The 13,879-nt window shown below is 41.2% G+C and overlaps 1 protein-coding gene across 3 annotated transcripts in view; it reads right to left on the bottom strand.

The window, feature by feature from the left end:
- The window catches only part of CSNK1G1 (casein kinase 1 gamma 1), a 126,594-nt gene extending 113,050 nt beyond the window's left edge, over positions 1 to 13,544 (bottom strand). For 2 of the 3 annotated variants that reach the window (XM_085300704.1, XM_085300702.1), the window contains exons 1-2: positions 13,446 to 13,480; positions 12,901 to 13,018 (exon numbers count right to left, since the gene is read on the bottom strand). The gene's annotated coding sequence lies outside the window, so the exon portion shown is untranslated. Of the gene's footprint in view, positions 1 to 12,900; positions 13,019 to 13,445 lie in introns of all 3 variants that reach the window. The other variant, XM_085300703.1, reaches the window with a different exon arrangement.
- Positions 13,545 to 13,879: the final 335 nt, after the last annotated feature.

The following is a 13,879-nucleotide window of genomic DNA, read 5'->3' as shown; positions in this document are numbered from 1 at the left end:
CTACTCTGATGACCAAAGTCTCATTCAAACACTACAGCGACAAATCAACAATTCTGTCCTGTTACATTTGTTACACAAGTAAGTGTTCGTTCTCAAAGCTGAGCTCTCTTCCATGAAAGGACAAGAAAGTTTCAAGATAACTGGGCAGGTTTGAAATTTTTCTCTTTGCTTACTTGTGCATAGAAGTAATAAGCTAAACTGGAGTTCTGATGTTATGCTCAGGTTGCATCTGAAACTGTTCTGTCCTTGCATCATCCCTTCACTCCTAGAGGTTTCATTTCAGAAAACACAGCCCAGTGAAGATAGAGCAAAAATGGTTAATTCACCAAGAATGGTCAAAGTATAGAAAATGTTATATATAAATGAGCAATTAGAATAAGGCTACCCCACTTCACACATACGGGCCCATCAAACTAACAGCAGAGCAAAGAACCAGAGCTTCTTGTTGGGCTTCTCCTGAAATAAGAGGTCCACCAAGTGAAACAGTGCTGATTAACAGTCTAGGTATGCTGTGAGTTTGGAGAGAAGGACTGAAAAGGAACATACGCCTTTATTAAACATTGAGTTAAGATAGAAGAACATTTAAAACAAGATTTTGAACCTTCACTCTGTCTTATCAAACAGGATTTGTCTTACTAGACATGGTCAGGTCAACTCCCCAGTTGTGGTCCTGGCTTGGATAGTGCAAGCATGTTCCAAAAAAATCTCCTATCAGCAAAGGAGTTTTCTTGCAAGATTCCACTGATTCACATCCCAAGATTAATTTCTTCAGTTCTATATTTATTTTGAAGAAAAATTTAATCAATCATTGTTAGAACACATTGACCTCTCAGCCCTCAAAGCAAAGATGATTTGTTCAACATTCCCCCGTTTAATACATTGGCTTACTAGATCATTAACAGACTCTTAATTCAATGTCCCTTAGAAGAGCTGCTTGCTAAGCTCATACTCCTCCTCCCCAGACCTAAGCACAAACTAAGAGCCAAATGCTGCCATTTGGGATCAATTTTCACCCACTTGACAGATTCAGGCCTTGAGAGCTGCCCAGCAGGAAGCCTGCCACATACTCAGATGACACAGCTGGCTCTTTAAAGGCAAGTGAGCCTTTCCAGAAGAAGCCCACTAGACTCTGTTCATCARGACCACTGCTGTTCCTCAAGAGCTCTGTTCAGGTAGACTTTAAGTTCTTTGCAGCTTCTAATCCTGGTTCTCTTCCTCCATATATCATCCCCTTTCAAAATGGGCCAACAATCCAGCTGACAATACTTACTAGCTAGCGAGGCAGTTTATTAAGTGGCTACTGGATGTTATTATACAGTTTTAGCTAGTGGTAGTCAAAAAAAAAAAATCACATAAGAACACTAAGACTAAGGAAATAAACCCATACGCTCCCTCAAAAGTTCTTAAGTCAAGATGTTTGCAGTTGGGAACTTGCACAAGGACCAAATGAGAGCTTTCATGAAAAAAAAAAGAAAAGAAAAGAAAAAGAAAGAAAGAAAGAAAGAAAGAAAGAAAAAGCATATTCTCCACAAAATGGAGCAAGCCAAACAGCTGCCACAACCAAGAGTGGGAATTCCTGCTGTTTTCTCTCCTGCCTGTCCTTATCAGACCTACTTGTGAACAAGTCTAACTCATTGTAACAACAGGAAAAAAAAACAAACTCAACAATAACTGCAATAACTGGATAATTTTGTGCCAGGTTAGAGAGTTAAAGCAGCTCAGAAACAGGTTTGACAAGCACCAGAAGCAGTACATGGGAAAGGCATGATCAAAACCTCCCCTTTTGGGCACAGCAGCTACAACTTAAAGCTTTTAACACTCCACAACAGGGTATTTCAATACCAAGCAAAGAGTAAACTCACAGGCTCAGTGTTAAAGTACAAAACTACACCAAAAGTTCCCCAAACGTGTTTTAAAAAAAAAGACTGAGTATGTATTTCTCATGCTAAAAGTGGGGTTTAATAGTCCAATTTCYGATAAGACTACGTTTTTCTCAGAGATGGATCAGGAAGCGAGAAACTCAGCAAGCCTCTGCTGCCTCCTCCAGCCTTTCAAATTCCAAAAAGAAAGAGGGTCCATGAAGCTGGGATAACCAAGCACTTGAAATAAGAAAAGTCCTACTGGTGGTCTTCCTAGCCCGATATTCTCTCTCCAACCATGATGATCATAGATCTATAGGGAGATGCTAGAGGGAGCAGGAGCCTGGCCAGTTTTTGCAACCTGACCAGCATCCGCAACTGTTGCGTTAGAGATGTTAGTATGGGTACCCCTGYCCAGTCCCATCTGCATCTGCTTTTACAGACCTGCTGTCCACAGATTTATCTGATSCCTTTCTGAATGCATCTAAACTCAGTTTCCACAAACTCCTGGSACAGCAAGACCCAGAAGTTTGTCGTCTGCATTTTAAAGAAATGTTTTCAAACTAAGCAGTCACAGACTTTTTAGTTCCTCCTGGATAGGCAGCTGCTCCATTGCCTTCAATTTAACACCCCTTCTTTGCATGTTCTCCAACTCCACTGAAGATGCAGTGACCAGAAACACACAATGCAGTTAGCTCTGTCAGACATTCACRTATTGAAATTCACTCAACTTATTACCCAACAATCCTAGTCTTTAAATCAGATTAATATTTCAGCCCTCCTAAAAAGTAAAGCAATAACATGTACTAACYGTAGCAAGGAGGAGAGACGAGTGTGCCAATAACTAACTCAGTGGCAGGGAGACTAGATAAGTCCTGACAGTCCCAACTGGCAATCAATGCCCATGCCAAATAATACRGTTCTTGCCTACTCATCTGCAAAGAAGTTTTTCACAAGCCAAAAAAAACCCCACACCACTCACTGCGCTCCTAAACATAAGCAAGCATAGCAGACACTTGAAAATCCTGTTCTACTTCCCAGCAACAGCCATTCACATTCAGCTGGCAGTCTACTACCAACCTCAGAAGGGTCTGGCATTTGAGAGGATGGCAACAAAGCTCAAGAAGCCTGATTATACTTGGAAAGGAACTTCTTCCTTACTCTCACATGATGAATTACCTATTTAATTAGAATCAGTCTTAAGGAGAAGCTGCTGAAGTTGAACATCAGGGTAAGGCAAACAGTCTTATTTCATGCAAGGAGGCAAATTCACACAAGGAAACAGATGCCAGAACTGTCCAGCTCTGTACACTGTCCCTCACACACTAAAAACTTCTCCCAGAAGCTAGAATAAAGCACTATTTTGTACAGATAAATTTAACTTTACCTTGAAGGCAAATATCACCAATCACAAAGTTAGGAGGTTGCTTCTGTATGAAGCCACTCAGAGTAGACTTCCGCTTTCAGTCGCTAATCTTCAGTGCAGTTGACAATTAGAAATGATCGTTACCAAGTAATCCATACCATGTCAGGTCATATCTCCATCTTCTTTGAAGCCCTAATACCCGCTGGTACTGATCACATTGTACCAGGAGATTACTCTTTCGAGCTGCATCCAGATGCCGAGTTAATCACTGCCAACAGCAGCATCAGAAGTGTCAGCAATTATCCAACATAAAAAGCTTTTCATAGTTATAGATGCTCAAAGCTCTCTCCACCACAGAAATGCAGCCTCTACATTTTGATACAGATATCTACAGATAAGCAGCAAAAGTCCTTGTAACACAAGGTCGTACCTAGTTTCCTAGAAGACTAATTTTAGCCATCTGTGCCTCAGGCAATTCTATTAGTTACTTGAAGAAAGGCTACTGGTGTTGAGCACTGGTACAAGGGCAGGTTCCTTATAACCCCGTTTAATTGCAAATGATCTCAAAACTATTAGCAGGGAGCCCTATCTTAATTTAAAGAGGGGACAGATTTAAGTACTATACAAAACTAGCACCAGGACACAGTGATGCTGTTCGAAGATAGGTTTGCTCAAGTGGTATAAGCTATTGCTACATTCAGTTTTAGAGTTGGTAAGAGAGCCGTTCAAGACGACTTAACAGATGGAGTTTCAACACAAATGCATTTTAGAACACCTCCTTAGCAAGCAYATTTCCTACTCTAACATGCCTTGTGCTACAATTATAGCATGCTATAGAAAAGCTGATCAACCAGAACACAGAGACTATTCCAAGCTTTTGTAAATGTTACCAGAGACTGATTGAACAGTTTGTGAAGACAAGCTCCAGTTTACCAAAAGGTGTCACAGGGAACAGCTTTACAAAAAATTTTAATAATTTCCAAAGCCAAAACRATGGCAATGACTCAGATTCTCTACAATCAGCATTTGGCGCAGTGAATCTGAAGATTTGTATCAGCAGAAACCCATAGGAGTAGTAGAGCACTGAGTATAGCACTTTGAAACTGAGTTTCAGTGTCCAGAATCASTGCAAGCTTTCCACAGGACCTACACAAGAAAAGTTATAGAATTTGATTCYAAGACATTACAGTGGAATACCTAGAAAGCTTTGGCCCTGCAGGCCTTCACAAACCCTGAGGAATCTCTTCTGATACAAGAAACCCAAATATGAGTGCCAATTGAAAGGGGGGTGGATTACTGATATCACAAAAATAACAAAAATGAGCCCAAGGTTTCTTGCAGTAAGTGCTTAGTATTTGTTGGCCAACTAGATGCCCAAAAGTCACAGCCCAAAACTTAGAGTCTTTAAAAATAGGTGGTAGCGAAGAGGGCTGCCTGACCGCCCAACCTTCATCCCACACACGGGCAGTTTTGGATCCAAACTGCTTTTTGCCAGGGAGATGCAGACACCCTCAAATCCCCCAGCCCATATGTTGCATGCCAAAACCCTGAGCCACAAAGTTCCTGAGCCACAAAGTTCCCTCCCCCCCCCCAAAAAAAAACCCTGCCTAAGAGCACGTTGTCTCCCTTAAGTTGAAGCACTTTGTTTTCTGTAGAGACCAGAGAGAACAGAACAAACGGTTCCAAAACACCACGCTCCAAATCATAGATCTTGACAAGTGAAGGAACTCTGGCACGCACAATAACGGCTAACATTTAGAAATGCTAAAAGACGCTAAGTGCCAGTGCTGTATCCAGTAAATCTAGACAAAAACAAAGGACTGCCTATTGGTTTGAAGGCTAATATCAGTCTTGGATCTTAACCACTGAGTATCAATTTCAGCACAGATATTCTTTCCACAGTAGAACACAGACTAACTAGTAGTTTACCATCACTACTGTTGCATCTGTCACCAATAAAACTGAAGCCTTAGTGCTGCCAGTACTATACAAAGCTGTTTCAGAAGTAAAAACCCTTTCCAAACAGGGGACAGCTGGGAAACAATATCAGATGCCTTAAGCAGCTGCAGTCCTGATTTTAGTTGCAAGAGGATCATCCAGAGAACCTGAGGGCCTCCAAACCATCTAATYTAGCCCTGATGCTTTGGCACTAGGTTAAGCCAGCTAAAACAGTCTGCGACTAGCTAAAAACACAGAGCAAGCATTTCTCTGGGGCAAGCAAAACCACCATGCTGCCTGGTGGAAGCATGCAGAGAATGCATTTTGGAAGTGTTTATTTCCACCTAAAAAGTTACTTAATGCATGTGCTGCTACAACATCTCCCTCCCTACTAACAGTAGGCTGTTATCTGCGACTCCAACCATGCCAAAAGCATGTTGTCATAAAGCAACAGCAAGAGAATATGTTCAGGTGCCTCCTAAAAGGCAAGACTTTTGAAGTCTAACTTGCACTTGAAGTATRGACTTGCAAAGTATGTGGTCTCCATCTCATTAAAATTAGGAGCTACTGGTTAATAAGTTTAATTTGTTCATTGAAGCTTGTTCTTTTAAGTTCTAGGAAATAAAAACCAAGCTGCAGAAACTAGCCTGGCACACTGCAAACAGCTAAGGCAGTTATGAGGTACCTAAGGACAGTCCAACTAGGCAAAGTAGCATTGCTGCAGGATTAAAAAAAAAAATCCAATCAGTAGACTTCAAAAAAGTTCAACTGTTTCAGGTGTTACAATTGCCAGAGTTTTCCCTGTTAGAGGAACAATTTTGTAAGCTGTATTTAGAGGACTTCCTCTCGTTTAATACGCCTAAATAGAAGTCAAATCAATAAGGAATTCTGAGATTCCCAATGCATGAAGGCTTCAAGACCAGTAAGTCTTCTGAGACACTGGAATCACTACACTGCAGAAACTTACCTACCAAATTTTGTCAAATAAGCAGTAATAATTCAATTTATTTTTTCTGTAAAATGCCCTGTTAACATGAGAGCTTGAAAAAGACTATCATTTAATTTGCTTTATTTCTGCAAGCCAGATGTTACCCATAACAAGTATTTGAGAAAAATCATGCAGCTTTAAACCCCATAATCTTCTGCTACATAAAACAAGTTATGAATTTGCCAGCTTCATAACAAATTGTTAAGATCAAAGTTTCCATATTTTACAACGTAAAACAAAACTAAGAAACAAGTACTTCAGACTGGCTATAACAGAGTTTAAGTATGCTTCTCCTACAACTTGATTAACCTAGTTTTGTCGCTAGAGTACGGTGATTCCTTGTGGACCAGGGGAAAAAAAAAAGAAAAGAAAAGAGTAGCTTGACGAAAAGCTGGTGTTCCAGAGTTTTCTTAGCACCGTTAGGAGCTGCACAAACTCATCATCAAGCTCTGTTGATAGAAACAATACATTAAAACACATATATGGGACAGTTGACTACTCAAAGTACTTAMTAAATTATGTGGCCTCCTCTAAAGTACCACGTGCAATTCGGCCAGCTCATCTTAGAAGATTACATGGCAGCTTCAGAGCAGGCCAGCAAATTCAGAACTGGAAAGAAAACTTCACATCTTTGTAAACACCTGCAGTTTTCCTAGCCTGATTTAATCATTAAGGAATAATTTTTTAAAAAGTAGTATAAAAGAGGAAGACAACAGAACAGCTTTCCCAGYGTCACAACTGAATATCCAAGTCCTGCATTAGATGTTAAGGCTATCAAATCCAAGCCATTCAATTACCTTTCGCAAAGCAGGAACTGTCAGACTAATCTTCAAGGTAGAACTGCTGTCAGCTCCTGAGGCTATTAAGTTATTACCCAGAGGAGATCTACTCACAGGAGAGCAAACTAAAACACAAGGTTCAGACAGGTAAGTGATACCTGTTCATTTTCGAAAATGAGCTGCTCTGAACACATCCTGCAGGAAGAAATACGGTATGAAAAGCTAAAAGAAAATGGTTACAAGTCTCGCACTAATTAGCACTGCGCTGTTTTTGCCAGTTTCTAGAAATAAGCAGTCTTCCACACGGTAGGGTTTGCTGAACCACACATAAGTTATCTGTTCCCATATAAACAAAACATTTTTAACAAGGAGTTAAGGTATCTTCTCCCTCTGTCGAAAAAAACAAAAAACAACAACAAAAAAAACTCTAGATGGACTTAACATGGAATATAGCTGTGACCTAGGCACAAGACTAAGCATTTACCCCTCAGTAACATAACCTGCAGATTACAGCTTCCATACTGGCATCTTCGCTGCTATACTTTGAAACCTTCAATCCTTACAGCTCTCTGTAGACCCAGATTAACGCTGCCACAATTTCACCAAAACCAAAAGCTCTRTACAGCTCAAAAGGGCATATACATGCACGGATAATGTCCGACAGTAAGCATCACRGGCCTGTCCTTCACACCGGCACTTTGATTTGTCAGATGCATGCTTCGGGGGAACTAAAACCTATACAGGAACCCAATTTGATTTGGGTGATTTGGTTATAAATTTCAGATAAACTTCACACAGGACCACTCTGTGATCACCCATTTGGGTGAGACCAGGCTCCTAAATAACACCGGGAAGAAGTTGTTGGCTGTGGTCCACACGGGTACCACCAACACAGGTGAGAGAGAAGTTTCTGTAAGCAAAATTCAGGTGGAGAAGAGGCTGAAGACCACGAATTCTTTCTGTGCTAGCATTTCAAAGAATTGCTCCCACACCAAATCAATCAAAATAGCATCAGGATACCAGCACTTGAAATCAGGATTAAAGACCCCTCTGATACTTCAAAACAAGAGTAGAGAAAGCCAGCAGGCACAGAAGAGCATATATTTGAGGACAATGAAGTGTTTGGGGAAAAGAAACAGATAAGAACTATCTACTCAAAAAACAACCAAACAAGGAAAACCCTAGAGGTAAGACAAGAGTTGGCAATAAATATAAATAACAATATAAAAAAATATATAAAATCAGAAGCTAGACGATCAATACAAGTGAAATAAATGGAAAGACAATACCRAAACATAAATGTGTTTCTGCACAGAAATTGTAGTCTGGAAGTCTAGAAGAAGGATGGAGAAACTCAGATGCCCATTTTTAATGYGGTAATACGGATGCAGCAGGTATGCTGAAAATACAGTGGAGGGCAGACAAATCGATGGGACACTAATACCACATTATTAAGAATTAAGGAAGCCTTTGGAGGATCTAAACTTTCTTTAGCGCACGGAACCATTCAAGTCACATAAGTTTGCTGCGTCAGCAAGAAATGCCATATAGATGAGAATTCTGGGCTTAAGTAAGARAAATACAGTATTAGCCACCCAAACAGCAATAGCAATGGACACAGTATCGCCAGAGGGCTGGACAAGCAGGAAACACGGTATTAAACSGAGATCTAGAATGCCTCCACGTAAACTGAGCAAGCGTTGTGTCAATACGTAAGGCCAAGACTAAGTTCTTAAACAGCATAAAGCAACTCCTCCCTGACAGCACATGAGACGCAGCAATTCCTGACTTCATCTTGAACAGTGAGTAGAGCATTAGTAAGAGCCGCTATCGTCCAATCTGACCATATGACAGAAGTAACAGAAGCCAACCTATTCAGTACAGCAACGCTAAACTACTGAGAAAAAAAAGCTTTTTTTTTTCTTAAAATGAATTATACTTGGCAACCACAAGTAAAGTCTTCACAGATGGCATGAAAAATATCTGAAGACGCTATTCAAAAGCTCAAAGCAAGTGCACTTCAAAAGAGACTGACCAAAAAAGTCACGTGATTAAGCGCTAGGATAAATAATTATAAGATGATGTCTCCCAAAAGTTAAACTGTACTTCACACCTAATTCGCTGACTAAGCCCTGTTCACTTCTGCTCTCCTCTTTCAGCCATGGTAAGGCAAGTCAAATAAAATTCGAGGAGCAGCTTACTAAAATCATAAGAACATAGAATCATAAGAATCAAAAGAAATCATCTTTTCAGCATGTATCTGGAAAAGGAAAACTGCCAGAGAGCCAACCGAGCAGATAAAGTGCCAGGGGGACAAGAGGACCACTCAAAAGTCAAGCCCAGATAACCACCTCTCTTTACATCCACGCTCACCATGGAGGAGGATAGAGAACTTCCTCACTTCGGGGTTCTTCTGTGTGGAGGGACCACAAGAGGACYCATCTCCAAATGGAGAGTCTGTAGGAGGTTCCTGACCAAATGGCCAGAGCCCGATTGCATTTGCTCAAACACTGAGGGAACTCGAGCATAAAACAGCAATGTGACAAATGCCACGTGTAGCTTCCTGCTTAAAGCTGTCCTGGGATACCTGACAAATGCCACGGGTAGCTTCCCACTTAAAGCTGTCCTGGGATACCTGAAAAACACTTACATCAGTTCAAAAAGACAGATTCAGAGGCATCCGTGCAACCACAAATTAGGCAGGCAAAGTGGGCAAATCGACGAAGCTGTCCCCATGAACAAACTAAGTGGACACAGGGATAATTATATTTTATAAAATGAAGTCACGTCTCAAGAGTCAGAGGTTGTTGGGTTCTTTTTTTCCTTTCTGAAGGAGTCAGAGCACATCCACAAGAAAAAGGCAGCTTATACATTGCATTAAGAAGTATACACACACACACACACACACACAAACATATAGAGCGACAAGATCCTTCACCAAAGCTCTTCAGGGAACTGAACCGCCATAAGATAAAAGGAAAGATCCTTCACATACACAAATAACTGGTTAAAAGAGATAAGGGTGGAGAGAAGACAGGCATCACTGGTCTGTTATGTAGTGGAGAGAAGTCAACACAGCTTCTGTCGGTTTAACTGCATCAAACTATGTAAGAGAAGATAATACTAAGATGACAACATTTGCTACTCTGAATAATTTAACTTTATCAGTAAATAATTAGGAATTGCAGCAAAATCTCGTGATACGAGTGGATGATCAAATTCAGCAAAGCAATCAGGAACAACAATCTTAAGTTAAAAAAACAAAACAAAACAAAAAAAGACGGACAGAACAAGCTAACCCCAGGAATGAGATACCAGGGCTCTAGCAGAGTATTCCATGCAAACAGTATCTCTGTGGGTTTTTTAATCATTATGGAGCAAGTGCAATGCCTGTAATTATGAAGAAAATAGAACAAAATACAAATCCACAGTATATCATGTTCTCTAAAGAGGCACCTGCACCATAAACATCGTGTGCCGATCTGATCACTGCTTTTGCTAATCTCCCTTCACTTGCCTACACTGCCCCTCCTGCCATCCCTATCCCAAGGAGCCTGGACTGTAACTGGAATGACACAACAAGCAAGAAGAGACAGAAAGGAAAGGCTAAGAAGATGGGGACAATACAGCCTAGCTAGGAGAGGAAACTGCTAGGATAGGAAACTACACCTTCCTAAAATCAGGGAGAAAGTGAAGAAATATGTTACAAATTTACTTTTTGCTAATTTTACGACACCCTCCCCATTCATTTGCTGTCTCTTTCAACACAAGCAGGTATAGTGTTCAGTTTTGTGACTCCTTGCACAAGGTAGTGAACGCTGGGATGATTCAAAGCAAGTGGACAAGCTCACGGAGCACAAATATGAAGGTTATTAAATTCAAGGATTGCTACACCTGGCTCAGGAAGTTCATGAGCTGCTGGCATGAGAAAAGCAGAGCAGTATTTCCCTAGATTAGCTTTGCTGTGTTAGTGCACTCCTCTCTCAGTGCATCTGCTACTGGTTACTAGTAAACAGGATATTGGGCCAGATGGATTTCTGGTCTGATCTAGTATGACTTTTTATGGCATTACACAGGATTTCATCTGTGAGCCTTAAAGCATGCAGCATCTGATTACTACTTAAGAGTTGGAAGTGAGTTTAAAAAGCACATACAAAAAGGGTGATCTCAGAAATTTAAGGTAGCTAGCAGTGGCCTGTGGACTAAGTCATACTTACAGTCTCATCCAGCTAATAATTCCCCTTGCAATGGAGCTGGGTGAACCTGTCTGCTGGATCAATCTTGCCAGAATATTTTCCATCAGTGACTTTGGCACAAGAAGTTGAAGTGTTGTYGATACAGACAACAGGAACAGCGTAAAAACTCCCGGATAAGAAAAACACAGATGAAATGGAACAAGACAAGGACATATCCTTTGGAATTTGCAAAAAATTTTGATTTATGAGCTTCCAATTAATAGCAAAGGGAAAGAAAGAAACACAGAATATTAGCTCATCGCCACCACCTGTGAGCCACCAATTTGATCCAGTAGTGAAAGACACCGACACGAAGTTATCCATCCCTATCTACCACACAACACCCTAGCGAGAGGTTCTTTGGCATTCTGTGTCCTGCCTGGTCGGTCACGTTCAGGGATTACTTTATAAAAACACAGGCACAGAACAGCATGAGAGAATTGGGAAAAGAGAAACCACAAGGCTGACCTGCATAGSTGGAGAATAAGGAGCCAAGAAGGGGAAATGGAGTGCTTGCTGAAAGCACGGAAGAGCTATTTTTATGAAGGACAACACTGGCACATGAACAAATAGATAGGTACTGGCCACACTGTCAGGAGAATTAGAAGCAAGTTTCCAATCACTACAGCTAGAGGATAACAGATCAACACAGCAAGAAACCCAGACTCTCCTAAATCAGCATGGACTTTAGGCAAGCAAGCAAAAGCATGCTATATAGCTTTCCAGTATAAAGAACTGTGCCCTGTTTTTGCAACCTAACTGCTCTTCAAAAAAAAAAAAAAAAAAAAGTCACCAGCTGGACTCTTTGCTGAGTTCAGAAAAAGCAATTTTGAGACAGGCAGTGTGTGAAAAAACAGTTGCATAGTTGCAAAGTTTAGGTATTTATGCAAGACTTAATTGCAGAGCACTAACTCTATCAAGCTGATATTTCAATAGGCAGCAGTACTTTTGCCAAAGGGTTTTTCAATGTCACCTGTATTGGGGTACCACTACACTAGGAGCAGAAACTTCAAGGCAAGAACAGAGAACGTGCAGGCCTTACTTGCAAAAAACGCTGTTAAGAGTCTAACTGTACTTTAGAGCTGGACACTGCACATAGCCTCTGACCTATATTCCTTGACAGCATCACATCTAGCTTCCCTCTCTATACACAAATCCGTGGAGCAAGGATATAGCGCAGGACGCCAGTACAAGACATCCTGTAAACCTGCAATGGAAACACACATTCAGGCTACTTTGAAATTTCAGTTACGGTTTAGCACAGCCTCACCGTTACCTTCCAAGCTCTCTAAGTATACTTTTTTTWAAAAAATCACTAAGACAGTTATTTGTTTCTAAATACCACGATATTTAAAATCAAGATCCTTCCTCACCTAACTGCACCTTGCCAGTGGTCACCTTCCCCGCACAAGGACTCTAGCTATTATTTGTCAGAGGAAGTATCTAGTTTTGGGAGGTTGGACTAGATGATCTCCAGAGGTCTCTTCCAACCTTACTGATTCTATGATCTCCAGTCCATACTTAACTGGAAAAGTTCTAATAACCAGCAAGGCTTCAGACAGTGAACATTCTGTAGATCTCTTTACAAAAAGAACAGCTTAAATACAAAAACTAAATTCTAGCATTAGTAGTATTTCACTGCATAGGCTACGCTTCCAAAACTTCAACTGCCATACAGCAAGGTATCCTCCACAGCTTTTACAACCTTAAGAAAATAATCGCTCTAAATTTGTACCTTAAAGACACTCTTTGCAYGTTGGAACGTGTCTGTGGGAAAGCACTGCTAATGTTTGGTAAGAGCTTTGAAACGGGAACAAGGCTTATTCTTTTCAGTCCCTCCATCATCCTCTTCCCTGAAGGTTGACAGAGACCAAGTTACAAAGATAGTATTAAAACAAACAAACAAAAAAAATCTAACACACCAAAACAGAGACTTAGAAAACATAGYTCATTTTGCATGTAAATGAAAGTCAGTAGCTGAGGAACTGAGAAAAGAAAAAGGCAAGAACTGAGGAGCTCGGGGAGTGGCAGCATAAGCTGGTTACACATATGCATTAGGTCACTGATTAAAAAAAAAAAAAAATCAAGCCCAAGAACCCACCCACAACAGTGCGACTCCAACTAGGCCACTCTGAAACCAATATGAGAAATGGGGAAGGTGGAAAACATCATACAAAGTTAGCGCACAGGAGGCAGCAAATATTAGAAAACCCAATATGAGCTTGAAATCCATATATATGAACTCATAAAGACTGGGAAAAAAAAAAAAAAAAAAGTCACCTCTGAGCGAGGCTGAAGAGAACAGTTACCCGCTTTTGTTCCGGGCAGTGAAACGGAGCCYGAGCAGAAGACAAACACGCTGCGAGTGCTCTGGAGTCGAACTATCCCTGACCCTTAAAGTTTGATACCGTGATRAACACCTCAGCTCCTAGACGGATGGGGCTGGAAGCGCTGGGCACTACGTACAGCTCGTGTTTCCCTTAGACACGGGAACAGGATTAGATTTAAAAGTTCTTGCTAAGATATCAGTGCTAACCCGACGGGGCGGGGGGGGGAGGTGCTGGTTACCTGTTCCACGCTCACAGATTGCGGGTCTGCCCAGAGTTAGGAGCAACGTTTTTAAATCCACCCCTCTGAATCCCATCATGGCAGCCGCGTTTCGGATAAAGCGGCTAGTGCCCCCGGCGGCGGCGGCGCCGCGGCCCCCGCAGCCC

Source organism: Rhea americana, unplaced genomic scaffold (assembly GCF_003343005.1).
Source record: "Rhea americana isolate MKP2758 unplaced genomic scaffold, rheAme1 scaffold_168, whole genome shotgun sequence".
In the NCBI taxonomy this organism is placed as follows: domain Eukaryota; kingdom Metazoa; phylum Chordata; class Aves; order Rheiformes; family Rheidae; genus Rhea; species Rhea americana.
Note: the sequence above shows the minus strand (reverse complement) of the source record. Positions and strands in the feature narration are given on the sequence as shown.